The 15,071-nt window shown below is 38.1% G+C and overlaps 2 pseudogenes; one reads left to right on the top strand and one right to left on the bottom strand.

The window, feature by feature from the left end:
* Positions 1 to 734: 734 nt before the first annotated feature.
* LOC127645381 (uridine-cytidine kinase 2-B-like) lies at positions 735 to 6,694 on the bottom strand (annotated as a pseudogene).
* Positions 6,695 to 7,088: 394 nt separating this feature from the next.
* On the top strand, positions 7,089 to 14,792 carry LOC127645718 (4-trimethylaminobutyraldehyde dehydrogenase B-like; annotated as a pseudogene).
* Positions 14,793 to 15,071: the final 279 nt, after the last annotated feature.

Below are 15,071 nucleotides of genomic sequence, written 5' to 3'. Positions count from 1 at the left end.
GAGTTTTAACAGAAGAATTTATATAAGTGCTTTTATAAAATTATAAGCTTCATATTTCTGTTTAACCCCTCTAAAAATTGTCCCCATTCACTTCCATTGTAAGTGTCGCACTGTAACCTCTGTATTTGCTTTTATGTAGAAAATGAGGGACAAGTAGAAATTATTGTTTGTGGTAATCAATATTATGCCACAAATGCTGTCGACTGATAAGAACTTGTCTTGAACATGTGATGAAGTGTATATTCCTTTAAAATTATTCTGAATAAATGACAGCTTTTTAAATGTAAACAGGCTACAAAATAGCCTAAGTATACAGAATAATAAATGCGTATGCACGCTGCTTAAAGATAATTAAAAATAATATATGAATGTTATGTATATATTATGTATGTTTATAATTTAAAAGAACTGCACAGTACTATTAGCAAGAACCAGCGACCTGAAACTTACCTTTAAATACCAGCGGAAATCATCCCCACCGGCTTCACGTGAGTAACATTCGCCAAAATGGCTTTAAACTGCAATTTCCAAATTACTGTGGAGACAATTAAGTGGTTATATTAGCGACTATTCATTGATTTTATATCTGACGGCAGTTACACATGCCCCCATCGTGTGCCCCGCCCCTTTACTGATACGTCATCTTGCGCTCGATTTCACGACAGCTACACGTTACGTGTGTGAAACGACGAGAAGCGTCTACATAGAAGGATAAACACACATAGGAGTCTGTTTTAAAGTTATTTTATTTCATTTCCACCATAACACATTATTCATCAACAAAATTAGACCATAAAGAGGTCACGTTTAAATAGGCCCACAAGCATGAGGGGGGAAAGTAATCACAGTGTGGCTCACTGAATTATGATTCAAGTAATTAAATATGCTATAATACATTAATATGTTCTGTATCTCATAGTGTTGAAGATTATTGTCAGTTGGAGGTATTTTATGTAACACTTATCAGTTAAATAATATAAATTTAAGCACAATCCCTGATTTGGTAAGGTTTAACATGTGATCATAATCACAGAGTATAAAATACCATTACATAGGGTATATGGCATTTTGAAGGTAAAACTGGAACCACTTTTAACAAAATAAAGGTTTTCGAGAAAGCTTGTGTAACTATTTCGATTCCCACCTCACAGGCACAAACATAAAACTGTATCTTGCACAACATCATTGTTGGAAAAGAATCATGTGTGAAATACAGGTATTCACCTAGAAATCTAATAGAACCGAAATGTGACCATCAGAATGTAACAGACACACATGGTAACTGTTCACTCATACACCCATAAAGGGCTCTCAAAAATGAGGTACTAGGGGTTTTTTCTTTGCGGTTGGAAAAACCCACACAACCTGAGTTGAGTATGTGTGCTTCAAGTATGTGTGCTCTAATGGCAGTGATCCCAGGCATCTCTACTTCCAGTCTGACAAAACTCCATACTATTCTTTTATTGTCTGAAGAGTTGAGAAAGTAGATGGACACACTGACAGGGCAGGCAAGTGTATAATCAGACCTTCTAGAAAAACAGACAGCACCTTCAAATCCCTCAGACAAAAAAAATGTAAAAGCAAACAGTTATACACAATATTTCAAATGCAAATAATAGCTACAATAACAAAGGCATTTCAGCTCTGCATCCCCTCGTTTTTCATCAGACAAAAGGGATGGCCACTGTTATTATTCAGTCCTGCCCTCTCCTCAATGGAGGGAAGGGCCACAGTGAGGTCAATGAGGTCTACTGGACTCAGACACCCGTCTTTGTCTGGGTGTTTCGTAACCATTTGTAAAACCGTTCTGTCGTTTGGTGAATCCCCCATTCAGGATATCCTGTATATGCTGCACGATCAGATTAATAGCCACTAAAGAGAGAGGAAAACAGTATATTTACATACAAGTTAAACGTTTGTGTCTTTCACATGATCAGTAGTCTATACAGCTCCCTTTAGAGCGTGTATCTCCCACATATCAAATTTCACTGACTTACCAAGATTGTCTGCTCCACGAGGGATGATGACATCAGCATACTTTTTAGTCTGCAAATATAAAAGATAAGAATCACTTAGGGCACAAAGCATGGAAGACAAAAGACAAAAGGTACAAGACTGTGTGCTTAACATCTTTAATCAAGTGAATGAACTATAATCCCACAAAGCAATGCAAATGACATTATCGGATTAAAAAAAAAAAAAAAAAGGAACAATATAAAAACTACCCAGTTGTTGAGAAGTATATATGCAATATAATGACATCATGCAGGTGGGCGGATCTCTCATCGGGATTATGGGTAGTGTAGTTTTCCTCCAGACATTTTGCTATTAAGCATGACTTTTTACAAATAAAGATGAAATAGCAAAGACTGATGGTTTCAACAGAAGCAAAATAACATCGCTTAAGAACCTCAGAGCTCACGGTTGGACTGTCTTTAAAGATTTATAAAGTTTTCGTTAAAAATATGTTCCCCTATGGAGAAAATGAATGCGATTTATTGTTCTTCCCGAACCCGACTGTTGAGTTCCATGAAAGTTGGACATATTTTGCGTCAACTACCCAAATATAGATACTCACAGGTAGACAGAACTCTTCAAATGCTGGTTTTACAAAAGTGATGTACTGCGTCAGAACCTGTTCTAGCTCTCTGCCCCTCTCACCGATGTCCCGCAACACTGACATGAACAAATGAAGAAATATTATCAGTGACAAAACTAATAATTTGGGGAAATAATAATCAAAAAGCATGAACGTTGTTTCATTACTTTGTGGATATTTAACATGAGTGTAAACCAAAATCAGTTACTGATAGTTATGTAGTTAGTTTCTGATAACTGCAGATTATTACATGAAATAAATAAAGCGGCACTCATTGCTTGTACCTCTTCGTGAGAGCCTTGTGTCTGCATCGGTGTCCACGAACAGCTTCATTTGAAACATATCTCGAATCTCTTGCAAATAGAACATGAGTATCCCCTCAAAGAGAACCACATCTGCTGGATACACCGTAACAAACTCATCCTTCCTGTAAAAGGATTAGTGAACATGATTCATAAAGGAATAGTTCATCCAAAAATGAAAACTCATCATTTACTCACTCCTATGCCATCCCAGATGTGTATGACTTTCTTCTGAAGAACACAAATAAAGATTTTTTGAAGAATATCTCTGATCTTTTGGTCCATATAATGCAAGTGAATCATGACCAGACCTTTGAAGCTCCTAAACAATCACTTAAGTCAGCATAAAAGTCATCCATAAGACTACAGTGGTTAAATCAATATCTTCAGAAGTGATATGATTGTTGTGGGTGAAAAACAGATCATTTTACATTCTATATGCATACATTTATGTCTACTCTAGACTAAAGACTTATCTATTCAGCCAGGCATACACCTAATTTATCCCTCAATTCATAGTTATGCTGCTTTAGTTAGATCAGCCGGAAAAGGAAACACTTCTCTTATACTTTAACCCTGCGAGTAAGTGAATGGAAACTCTGACAATTTTATAATATTTCTTTTCCTGTATAAACCGCGTGATTATGTCAAATTTACACCAGAAATACCTGCCATAAGTTCCAGCTGGACTGCAATGCTCCTCACTGAATAGTACATATAACAACTTGGTCAAAGGAGGGACAACACTCTCTACATAACTTAATCAACCACTAACAAAGGCCTTCATCGGACAAATTCCAAGGACAATTTATCTGTGTATTTCCTCAGTTAAATTGGGATGACTTCAAGGACTTTGCCAAAACTTAGTTCATACTAAATAATTTTTATTTTATATTTAACCATTGACCCACAACACTTAGTATTCTAATTTTTACCACTAATAGTTCTAAACATAAATAACTGCTATTGGCATTACATTAATTTCTGTTATAGCATAATTTCATGTACAGATGCTTTGAAACAACGCCTGTTGAGAAAAGCACTATACAAATAAATTTGACTTGACTTACCATCCCCTCCTGGGCAGGGAGAAGAATTTCTAGCAAAAAAGTACTTAAATATTGATCTGTTTCTCACCCTCACCTATTATATCGCTTCAGAAGACATGGATTGAACCACTGGAGTCATATGAATTACTTTTTTGCTGCCTTTATGTGCTTTTTGAAGCATCAAAATATTGGCACCCATTCACTTGCATTGTATGGACCTACAGAGCTGAAATATTCTTCAAAATATCATAATTTGTGTTCAGCGGAAGAAAAAGTCATACACATCTGAGACGGCATCAGGGGGAGTACATGATGAGAACATTTTTGGGTGGACTATCCCTATAAGGTAATATTTCAAACAGTGACTCACCCATCATTTACATGCTTCATCAGAATACCCAAAAGACGCTACATATTCTCACTTGTTCTTAGACTTTGAAATCATCACTTTAGAAAGGTCAAGAAGATCAGTGCTGACCTGGAATGTGTCACAAAGTCATAAACCGGGATGTGCACGGTCTTCCCCTGTATGATATCATGCAGAGTCTTCATGACAAGTTCATTGTCAAAAGCATCTATGCAGGATAGAAACATTGACAAAACAGATTAAGAGACCACATGGTCATTTAAGTCCATTTAGGACTAGTCATAACACAGTTTACACTTTGGTGCTGGGTAATCAATGCCTATGTGCATATTCATTGCGAGTGCCTAATTATAAATGCATCTTCTTTCTTTTTTTTAAGAAAACAAACTTGAGGTGTGGTACCTGGGTGATCAAAGTTGAACTGGCCCTTGAGCGCTTTGGCCTTCTGTTCAGGAGTGAGCTCCTTATAGAAGCGGTCCTGACTGAGGATCACCACCTGCCGATGATGACGGTCAATTTTATTCTGGCCCAAGAGCTCCACGATCTTCTCGCATACTGAGGACTGATAGGACAGGAAACAAAACCACTTAAGTGCCAAATTCTTCAAGCTAAAAAGTTCAAATGATGCCATGTAACATCTAGCGCCACAGTGCATATGTTATTAAGTTGTATCACAGGTAAAGGAGATGTCCCACAGTTGCACTCTCGGTACAAGTGTGGTGAACTATGGTGTGGTATAACCCCCATGTAAGGAAATTCCGAAAGTAAGGGCCTTCATTCACTAGTGGCCAACTGTGCCTTTAAAATCCGGTTCAGTTGTGACAAGTCTCTCTGAAGGACAGTCCTGAAAATCTGTCCTGAAATGACTCATTTGAAGGGATGGGACTTAATGCAACACAAGTATGACCAGCAAATATTTAGACTGTTAGTAACATGGTTTTAGCTGGCAAAATAATTTATTCACCCTCATGCCATCCCAGATATCTCAGCTCAGTTGGTCCATTCAATGTAAGTGAATGTTGACCAGAACATTGGAGCTCCAAAAAACACAAAGGCACCATAAAAGTAATCCATATAACTCCAGTGGATTAATTAATGCTTTCTGAAGCGATATGATAGGTGTGGGTGACAAACAGATCAATATTTAAATCCTTTTTACTATAAATCTCTTTCACATTTTTATTTTTACAATTTGCATTCTTTGTTCATATAGCCACCTTCTGGGCAGGGATAATAATTTTTTGAAAAAATAAATAAAAAACAACAACAAAAATAGATCTACACCTATCCTATCTCTTCCGAACACATGAATTAAACCAACAAAGTTTTATGGATTGTTTTTAATGCTGCCTTTATGTGCTTTTTGGCACTTCAAATTCTGGTCACATTCACTTGCATTGTATGGATCTACAGAGCTGAGATACTCCTCTAAAAATCTAAATTTGTGTTCTGCAGAAGAAAGTCGTACACATCTGGGACAGCTATAAGGTGAGTAAATGATGAGAGAATTTTCATTTTTGGTTACTTTAGCGATTTTGGGAACTATCCCCTTAAATTCAAATGTTCTGCTTTGCTACAGAAAAGACAGAGTTGAGTCACTAATCTAGTTTCCTGAAACGGGGTCATCGTGACTATGTAAACAATCTCAGTAATTATGACGACATATTGACGCAATTTTATTCCGTCTACGAGTGAATCAACGGAGGAAGTGGTACATTTATCTTTACCGTTAACTCCACAACCCATTTTTAAGTCACATGGAAAGAAATAAACAAGTCGTGGCAACATATACTTCCGATTCAGATATTCTTGGTCGCGCTTAGGCTAACAAACGGCAACCCGACACGCACCAATTCAACCTGCCAAGCCACGTGGAGCTTAAATGTGATGTTATCGAAATGTATAACGATTTTCAGGGCAATGTAGACATACCTGAAATGAACACTTTACCTTTAAACTGAGGCTCGTGAGGGGTTTTCCTTAAGTTTAAATTCTCATCGCAAAATTCCGTCACTTGTTTTTATACGGGAATGAATGACAAAAGACTTCCACTGGGGACCAATATAACTTATAGTTTGTGATTTAAATGCGATTTAGACGGTTTGGTGTTTCTGGATGCATTTAAAAATCTATCTATTGTATTTTCGAAGCACTTTCCATAATATGTCCGTATAAGTTAGCTAAATTCGCGCGGTCGGTGGAGACAACGGTTAGCTGCCATTACGATAAACCCCAAACAAACACAACGATAACGGAGTTTACTTTAAGCAGACATAAACATCAAACCTTTCCACTGGCCGTGCCTCCAGACACACCGATGAGGAAAGGCATTTGGATGGTGTGTCCGTTCCTTCTGTGTTTCACTGTCGCCAGCCATGCTTGTAGTGGGAGTGAAGAGCGTGTGTGTGCGGCTACTGTTCTAATAATACACACACAGCGCCCCTCCTCCGCCATCTACCGTCCCTCTGCTCCTGTCCCACAGAGAATCATCTACAATTTAAATCACAAACTGTCCTTTTGATTTGTATCAGTGTTTTAACCCTGTTTGTACATTTCATTTTAAAATGTCCGTATTTCTCTCAAAGGAATATTCCAGGATCAATACAAGTTCAGATCAATTAACAGCATTTGTGGCATAATATTATTTTACCACAAAGATTGATTTCGTCTTGTTCCTTGAACCTCAGTGTGGCACTTACAATGGAAGTGAATGGGAGCCAATGTTTATGTTAAAATACTCAGTTTCAAAAATATAAGCACAAGTAAACAATATGCGAGTCATGCTAGAGGCGGCTAGATTGATTCAAGTAAATCTGAATGCATCCAAACATATTCCTCTTCTGAATGGCATATCTTTATAGTGTTGTATTGATTGAAGAAGCGTTGAGCGCCTGATCTGTCAGAAATCTCTTCTGTTGAGAATAGAAAAGAAGAGAAGAGATTGCTGAGTTGGAGGTGGTCAATAATGGGAAGTCCATCACAGAGGCTTGCCTAGATGTGGATTGAGTATTTTGCAGGACAAGCCATAACCCTTTCAGGTAAGCTGGTTTGACATTACATCGATCATCATCTAAATTCTTCACAAAAGTGTTGTTCACTGTGAAGTAGTAGCCTAACATCTAATAAAAAACATATTCGCTACCAAATTGGAAAGATGCATGACAGTAAAGAATACGTTTAATCCCATTCATTTCAAAGGATTATGTATTTGGACTAAATGAGAATGTACTTTACAAATGGGTTACCTTTCTTATTTCTCAGGTCAGCATGTTCAGTTACCCAGAGGTACATTTGCCTATACACGTCGAGAGCCGCTTGGTTTGTGTGTTGGATTCGGAGCCTGAAATTACCCATTCCAGATTGCGGCCTGGAAATCTGCCCCTGCAATTGCATGTGGTATAATGATAAGTTCTATTGGCTTGAAGTTTAGTTATAGGAAAGTGTTCTTCTCCATAGTAGTTAGACGTCCAGTATAACTGGTACTATTACTCATATTTGGGTTATGGATTTAAACAAATTCTTTCTTTGTTAAAGCTGTTAAACTTTATTTGCTTAATAGAGTGCAAAATTCTGGTCCCGGAAGTAAAAAATCCCATTAAATGTTTCCATAGACAAATATATTTTCAACTGTAACTTTTAAACATTTCAAGACAGACCTACCTAAACTTGTTCATCGATAGTAAATCTTTTGAAGCCATCCATCTGCATATTACAACTTAATTGTTTAAAATGCGTTTGATAGCGGAATGCCTGGTAAACAACTACATTACCCATTGTACAGCAGAGAACGGTTCACCAATCAGAGAGCCGTGACCAGTGAAGCCCACAAAATTTGCATCAGAGCAGCCACCGACTCCCATGATGCACTGTGAGTGACGTGATGGAGTCGGTCTCACTTATCCTTAAATGACTTATTTATTTGTACATATCAGAATATTTAGCAATAAACGCAAAATATATTGTTTCTTTACTTATAATCAACATCCTAACATCAATAGTTTGACGTATTCCTATCTTTTTTATTCAATGACATCATTAGCAGTGCTTCATGGGTTTGTAGTTTGTACCCTCGTGAAAGATGGTAAGTACACAAACTTACACCTTTGTCTTTTTCTCAGAATTTCAAATTCTGTTTTGCCTCAAAACAAAGTTTGTGATGTTGTGATTCACCTCAGGGCTTATAACTCTTTTATGGAGGATGTTATGAAAAGTCTATGGAAGAAAAGAATGGGGAAAATACTTCTGGGACCCAGATGCTGAATAAATGGGTGGGGTACTGTTAACAGACAGACAATTATTATTATTATTATTTCAATGCACTATATACAGTGTTCATTTTTAAAGGGGTCATGACATTCCTTTTTATCATTTTAATATAATCCTTGAGGTTCACTTATAATATTAGTATAGTTTTTTGCAAAAATTTTTTATATATTTGTAAAACATGATAATTTTCCATCATTATGACCTTCTGTCAGAAATGCTTGGTTTAAATGCTGCTTCTCTTTAAGTGACAGTAATCGCCCACTGTTATAATTGTCTTTCTGCTCTTGACTGACCTGCTCTCTGCTTGCCATTTCACTAGCCACTTGTCCCACTATCGGATCAGTGCGAGCCAGGGCCATAAACTGGTCAGCCGGGGCCAGTAGCTTCGGACCTCGAGTCGTGATACCAAAATCACTCTGCATTCCCATAAAAAAAAAGCCAAAAGCCCCACAGCGTTGCCCTAAATCTCGCCCTTAATACGCCGATGTCCCAACACACCATCCATGATCTCTTTGGGCACTGCTTTGTCCATTGTGCTTTTTTATTTTTCTTTCTCCCCAATTTCTTATGCCCAATTCCCAATGCATTCTAAATTCTCCTGGTGGCGTAGTGACTCGCCTCAATCTGGGTGGTGGAGGACGAATCTCAGTTGCCTCTACGTTTGAGACATCAGTCCGCGCATCTTATCACATGGCTTGTTGAGCGTGTTACAGCGGAGACCTAGCGCATGTGGAGGCTCTTCGAGAGTGAGAACCACATTATAGCGAACACAAGTTGGTTAACCCAACGTGACGCTACCACCCTAGCAGCCGGGCCAATTGGTTGCGTAGGAAGCCTGACTGGAGTCACTCAGCACGCCCTGGATTTGAACTTGCGACTCCAGGTGTTGTAGTCAGTGTCTTTACTTGCTGAGCTACCCAGGAACCCTGTCCATTGGGCATCTTGATGGATTTGTTATGTGTCCGCAATTTTTCTCAGCTGAGAAGCCGTTGTGACGTCACTCAAACATGTAGGCACCCAGAGATGTAAAACGTTAGTGATAAGTGTTTGCAGAGACAGGTGTATAAATAGGGTAGCAGCATTGTTTATCCATTGGGTTGCTAGGAGATGTCTTTGGTGACAGTCAAACCCCAGATAAGCTAAGGGGAGCATTGCGGTTTTGGTTGTTTAAACGTCATTTTGCGAGCATCTGGCAATGGAATTCCTTTATGGTCAGAGATGACAGTGGAAGTGACAGTGGGAATGCAACTGGCCCTGGCATGCACTAACACTAGTTCTCACAGCAACTGGGTGGGGCTACGGAAGTGATAAGTTAAAGCAGGCATTTATGTGTTGTTGTAGCGGTGGTCAGATCCAAATGTCTACTACAGTGTGACATCACAATGTGGAGGACGTAGACAATGAGTCATTTTGGCAGCTTGGTTTCAACAAGCATATAATTTGTTCTACCCGCTGAATGAATACTCCCTTCACTGAACTAGAACAAGTCAGTCATTTGAGTCTGAACAAGATGAGAGGTGTCATCCATGAACGAACTGAGTGTACTGGCAAACTCATTCACAAATTAAATTAATGAATCACTCAGTCAACTGGTTTGTGAATGAGGATCTGATGAACAACTGAACGAGAGGAGGCATGTGGTTCATTCAGTTCACATTTACATTTATGCATTTGGCAGACGCTTTTATCCAAAGCGACTTACAGTGCACTTATTACAGGGACAATCCTCCCGGAGCAATCTGGAGTTAAGTGCCTTGCTCAAGGACACAATGGTGGTGGCTGTGGGGCTTGAACCAGCATCCTTCTGATTACCAGATTACCAGTTATGTGCTTAGACCACTACACCACCACCACTCCAGTTCAGCATGTCACTTGGGAAAGACTTGGGAAAGATATTTGGGTGAAAACGGTTATTGTGTTTAAACTCAAATTTGTAAGTGCCTGCATAGATTTGTTGACATGCAAATTCCATTTGTGTTGCTTTTGAAGACTGACTTTACTGCGAGTCAATAGCACCCGAGAGCGGGCTGTGAAGGAGCATATACGTAATTTGTTTGACCAACTGAAGGAATACACACCTTTCACTGAGCCAGTCGGTCAACTCGTTTGTGAATGAACTGAACTGAATGTACTGGTTAAATCATTCTCGACCAAATTAAATGATCAGTCATCTGCTGACAGGCTGAACAAAAGAAGGAGCTGCACATCATTCGTACAGTTCGTCATCTCGTTCAGCAAGAAAAGGGGCTGTATGAAGTGAGTGATAACCACACATTACAATGATATATGGACATTATTGAAACATATCATTATTTTTTTAGGCTAGCATTGTTGTCTTTTTTTGTTTCGCTTGATAAAAAGTCGTGCTCAGCAGTTCAGAACATTATAGATCAGCTTTTGTTGTCATTTGTGCGGAAATGCTTATGATGCTTAAAAACGTATAAATTGTAGAATTTTAGACATACATATTTTAATAAAGGATTATTAGACTTGTTCTGGTCGTGAAAGATTGGTTTTGGTTCAATGCAATTAATTAAGAGACAGTCATTTGGCGCCATCTACAGGTGCAAAGGCGTAACTTGCAGATATGTTCAATGAACGAATCTGAACAAATATTTTTTGTTTTCAGGTATTAGTCAGTGAAATGAATCAAAATCACCATCCCTATTCTTTTTGCAGTGAGGAGGATGTTTTGAGTTCTGAAACTTACTGTATATTTTTATAGTACAATGACCTCTAATATGTCAAAAGATCAAGGAAAATTGGATTCCTCATGTCATGACTCCTATAAAGTCTAACATTACAATACAATTGCAGGCAACTCCATGGTGTTCAAGCCGTCACCGGTGACCCCAGTGACCGCAGTCCTTCTGGCTGAGATTTATTCACAGGCTGGGGCTCCAGAGGGCCTGTTCAATGTGGTGCAGGGTGGAGTAGAGACAGGATCTTTGCTGTGTCAGCAACCAACTGTAGCGAAGATATCCTTCACAGGAAGTGTGTCCACAGGCAAGAAATGAAGGGCACTGCTGAAGAGCATGAAAACAATTGAAATAAAAAAAACTAAATCTCCACATTTATGCATTTTGTCTTACCCTAACTTCCACAATCTTTTCAATGGTAGTGATTAGTTCAGTACTTTTTGTGTCTGGATTCATCAAAGCTTTGTTTATTATACCAGACATGTTACCCCCTGTTTACAGGGTTACTAACTGTATTGCTTAATGCTCTTCTGGTGTGCAATTTCTGTGTTTAATAACAGATGGGTGAAACCAGTGACACTAGAGCTTGGTGGTAAATCTCCACTGATCATCTTTGAGGACAGTGACCTAGAAAATGCTGTTAGAGGAGCTCTTATGGCCAACTTCTTGTCTCAAGGCCAGGTAGTGTATTTTGATTCTGAAATCAAGACCAAGCATGCACAATTCTTTTTGCTCCTTATTTTATTTAAATTAAATTACTAGAAAACCAATAATGATTCAGCCAACAAGGGTGGCCACCATGATTATAAGTACTAATGTTGTTAAAGATGCAATAGAGAAACATTAGACAATAAATGTTCTGTTCTTGGCTGACAGAAGTGTAACCCGACGTGGTCTTCTGCTGTTGTAGCCCATCTGCCTCAATGTTCGATGTGTTGTGCATTCTGAGATGCTGTTCTGCTCACTACAATTGTACAGAGCGGTTATCGAGTTACTGTAGCCTTTCTGTCAGCTTGAACCAGTCTGGCAAATCTCTGTTGACCTCATCAACAAGGCCTTTCCATCCGCTGAACTGCTGCTCACTGGATGTTTTTTGGTTTTGGCGCCATTCTGAGTAAACTCTAAAAACTGTTGTACTTTAAAATCCCAGGAGATCAGCAGTTACAGAAATACTCATCTGGCTCCAACAATCATGCCACAGTGTAAATCACTGAGATCACATTTTTTCCCCCGTTCTGATGGATGATGTGAACATTAACTGAAGCTCCTGGCCCGTATTTGAATGATTTTATACATTACACTGCTGCCACACGATTGCCTGATTAGAGAATTGCATGAATAAGTAGGTGTACAGGTGTACCTAATGAAGTGATCACTGAGTGCATATTAATGTTATGACTAGTGGTCGACTGAAAGTGGATTTTGTTGATATTGATAATTAAGGTGGTGTAAAAGACCGATAACTGATTATTCGGTCAATAGCTTTTAAATTTGATTTATAGAATGTTCAAAAATGTTCTTAGTCTTTCTTTACTGTGATGGGCACAGACATATAGGCTACAAGAATTAATAAAATCCCATATGCTGTTTATTGTTACCAAAATCCCAATAATAACAAAAATGAAAATGAAGATTTAGAGCAGAACGTGGGACTTTTAACTGTAAACAAGCCCAAAAAAGGATGGGGGTCTTTATGTACCAATTCCTGATTGTTAATCATGAAGAAAAAAATTATTATTGCCATATATTTTTGCAGATGACCAATAGTTTCAAAAGGCAACAATCAGCACCAATTAATCAGTAAAACCGATATATTGGTCTTCCTCTAGTTTTGACCTATAACCAATATAATGGCCAATGTTGTACATCGTTAATATCTGTTAGTAAATTTTCATTTAAGTACCTAATCAAGTGTGGTATATATGTTTGAAGTGGAATCAGGCATCAAAACATGGTATTTATATGGATAATGGTTTAGTTAATTTGAGATCTACCATAAGACTAGTCTGTTTGAATGTCATAAAAATGATTCCCTAATATTGACCAATACTGATATGGTAAGCAATGTATTGTGTTTCCATAAAAAATATTTGTAATATTCAACTAAATATTTATTACCTATCTATGACTTAATTGATATTTCTTGCTTCGTTTTCCCCCACATGTACCTGTAGGTGTGCAGTAATGGCACAAGTGCTTTTGTGCATAGCTCAATTCTTCCTCAGTTCTTGAAAGAGGTGGTGAAAGAACTAAAGCCATCCAGATGAGACTCGTATGGGAGCCCTGGCCAGCAAACCTCATCTGGACAGGGTGTTAGGATATGTGAACCAAGCTAAAAACGAGGTATAGAAGCCATGGATGTACAGCATATAAATGTTCAGTAGTGAACATTAACATAGTAGCATTTTTGTATTGTTTGCTCTATGAGTGTTAATGTAGTTGTTTTGACTGTGTGCTTGACAGGGAGCCAGAGTGCTCTGTGGAGGGGAACCCTTCACCCCTGCAGATCCTAAATTAAAAGATGGATACTACATGACACCATGTGTGCTGGGTGAGTTGAACAATCAGTTGATGACTGATGTTTTAAGGTGTACTAATGTGTTACGGAAACATTCAACATTTCAGAGGAACATTTTTGCCTCTGATTGGATCACCAAACCATGTTTGTTCTGTTAAATTCCTGAAATGAATCTAGATGAGCTGAATTACCTCTGACCATCTTTTTGTTTTATTCATGCCTTTTACTTTTAGACAACTGCACAGATGACATGACGTGTGTCAGAGAGGAAATCTTTGGGCCTGTGATGTCAGTGTTGTCCTTTGACACAGAGGAAGAGGTCCTTCAGAGGGCTAATAACAGCATTCTGGGTCTGGCTGCAGGAATTTTTACTAAGTAAAGTGAAAGATACTTTTATTTGTGGAACTAACATTGAGGTTGATTTTTTTGTAAGACAACAGAGCTAACTAGGACTTTCTTATTGGCTTCAAGTTTCGTTTGTTTCTTTCATGCCTATTTCTTTTTCGGTAGAGATGTTAAGAGAGCCCATAGTGTTATAGAAAACCTACGGGCTGGATCTTGCTTCATCAACAACTACAATATCACCCCTGTGGAGGTGCCATTTGGAGGGTACAAGGCCTCAGGTGAAGTGACAATCTAAATTAGAAGTTACTGAATGTTTTTTCTTTGCTTTTTTCTTTGCATGTTGACTAACATTACCTGCTATTTGATTTCAGGTATTGGAAGAGAAAATGGCCAGGTGACCGTTGAATTTTACTCTCAGTTGAAGACTGTTGTTGTAGAGATGGGTGATGTGGATGGTCTTTTTTGAATGCAGGCCAGATGTGTTCTGGGTATAGATTAATGATCGGACCTTCCTGCAAGATCTTAATGTCAAGCTGAAGCACTCATGTTGTTTTAAGACTTGCACACAAAGCTCCTGATTTTTTATTTTTTTGAACAATGAACAATGTTTGCCCTAGCACATGTCTGTGAATATTTCACAATTAAGTGCCTGTGCGATGCTATGATTCTTTTTTGCTATTAACAATTTTTATTGATTTATTTATTGATTCTTGTATAAAAAAAAATAAATATATATATATATATATATATATATATATATATATATATATATATATACACATACACAGAATCAACTTTAACCCCTATTATTTCCCCTCCCCAACCCTACCCTGTCCCTCAACAAACATCCCTGTCGTCAAAGCCTAAATTACACAATGCACACATATAAACAGACAAACAAAAAACATTTGAGATAATCAAAAATA

Source organism: Xyrauchen texanus, chromosome 6 (genome assembly GCF_025860055.1).
Source record: "Xyrauchen texanus isolate HMW12.3.18 chromosome 6, RBS_HiC_50CHRs, whole genome shotgun sequence".
NCBI lineage: Eukaryota > Metazoa > Chordata > Actinopteri > Cypriniformes > Catostomidae > Xyrauchen > Xyrauchen texanus.
Note: the sequence above shows the minus strand (reverse complement) of the source record. Positions and strands in the feature narration are given on the sequence as shown.